Genomic DNA, 2,214 nt, shown 5'->3' on the forward strand with positions numbered 1-2,214 from the left:
ATCAATATATTAGAATACACACGCGGTCGGCGCTCTGTTGGTCACGACGACGAGGGTTCCAGTTGATCCAATCAACGGAACAGCCTGCTTGTGAAATTAACATGCAAGTGGCTGAGCATTCCACAGACACGTGTACCCTTAATCTAGTTCTCGGGGAGATTCAGCATGACAAAGAGTATGACATGGCTTGCTCCTTTGAAATACCGGTACAATAGAAACAGGAAGAAAGAGTGAGAGAAAGTTGTAGTGAAAGAGTACAACAGGGTTCGCCACCATCCCCTGCCGGAGGCTCTTGGAGCTTTAGGTGTTTTTGCTCAATAAACACTCACAACGCCCCGGTCTGGGAATCGAAACCGCGATCCTCCGGCCGCGATCCTACAACCACGAGCCCTCTGTTCTAACCACTGGACCATTGCGCCTCCACACACACATACACATGTATGTATGTATGTATGTATGTATGTATGTATGTATGTATGTATGTATGTATGTGTATATATATATATATTAAAAATGAGGAAGGCCGGTTTGCGAAATTTTTTTCCCCACGAGAGTTCCGGATCCCAGTTATAAACTCTTTTTCATACAACCAATCAAAGCTTAACTAACTTATGGAGCGTATAACAAGCGATGGCGATAAGATAAGGTCACTTAAGTAAGGAATGATTTTGCTTCTTTTCTCTTTTAATATTAGGTTGTCCCAAAAGTTCGTAAACACTTGCGAAAATTGAATTTTTACTCGCCAAGTACTAACAAAAACAACAAAAATTATTCCTCAAAATAAAGACCATTATTTTCCAAGACTTTCTACGAACTTTTGGGACAACCTTATAATACTTTTTGTTCTTGTTCTTGTTTCAACCATGGCTGCCTCTGTGTAGTTATTTGTGTTGTTGTTTACTTTGTAAAACAGTAAGGGGAGAGGGTTGCTAACACATTACCCTCTGCCCACATTATTCCCATCCACATCTTCACCATAATGGGGCCCTCACGAAATCCGATTATAGGTACAAATGCAAATCTATCTAATTACTTGTCTCCTTCTAAAATCAGGCATAACTTGGCCAATCGATCGACTTACAACACTGTTCTTCGTTTTGAATTTACTCGGTAGAGTGTGTTTGTTAACTTGACAACAAGGTCAAGGTGAGCTCCGATTGGCTGTATGCAAATGAGTTCATTACTGGGCTCGGGAATCCTCGTGCAAAGAAAAAAAAAAAATTCGCGGCCGGTTTATGGGTTTACCTTAGATTCCCCGCACATAAAGGGTTTAGCTTTATGTTGTATCATCAAGTCCCAAAACCTGTTGACCCTCTGACGATATGCCATAAAGCTAAACCCTTTATGGACAGGAACCCTAAGGTAATCCCATAAACCGGCCTTCCCCCATTTTTAACATATACTGCTCTATATCTTAGAGTCTGCTTCTTCTTTCAGATTTATGTTTTTTACTGACGATATATATATATATATATATATATATATATATATATATATATATATATATATATATATAATATATATAGATATATATATATATTTTATATTTATGCGCCCTTTTCAAGCCTAGCCAGGCTCATGGACCTGGTTTCCCGGTTTCTATGGTGTATGTGTTCCCCCCACCCCAACTGGACGGGACGCCAGTCCATCGCAGCGTTACTCAAGAAATAGGAAGAAAGAGTGAGAGAAATTTGGGGCGAAAGAGTACAACAGGGGTCGCCACCACCCTCTGCCGGAGCTTTAGGTGTTTTCGCTCAATAAACACACACAACGCTCGGTCTGGGAATCGAAACCACGATCCTCCGACCGCGAGTCCGCTGTCCTAACCACGGGGCCATTGCGCCTCCACACGCACGCACGCCACACACACACAACACACCACACCACACACACACCCCACACCCACACACCAATTTTTTTTTCGTAATGAGAGAAAAAACCCTAGGCTGTGTAGATTTTAGAACATTTATAGATAGACCTTCCATCTATAAATGTTCTAAAATCTACACAGCCTTGCATTTTTTTTTACCTCATAACGAAAATTTTTTTATATACACACGCTGATATATATGTATTTCTTTCACCCACAAGGGTTAAACACGAGGGACAAACAAGGACAGACAAACGGATTAATCGATTACATCGACCCCAGTGCGAACTGGTACTTAATTTATCGACCCCGAAAGGATGAAAGGCAAGTCGACCATGGCGGAA

The sequence above is a fragment of the Octopus sinensis genome, linkage group LG10 (assembly GCF_006345805.1).
Source record: "Octopus sinensis linkage group LG10, ASM634580v1, whole genome shotgun sequence".
Lineage (NCBI taxonomy): Eukaryota > Metazoa > Mollusca > Cephalopoda > Octopoda > Octopodidae > Octopus > Octopus sinensis.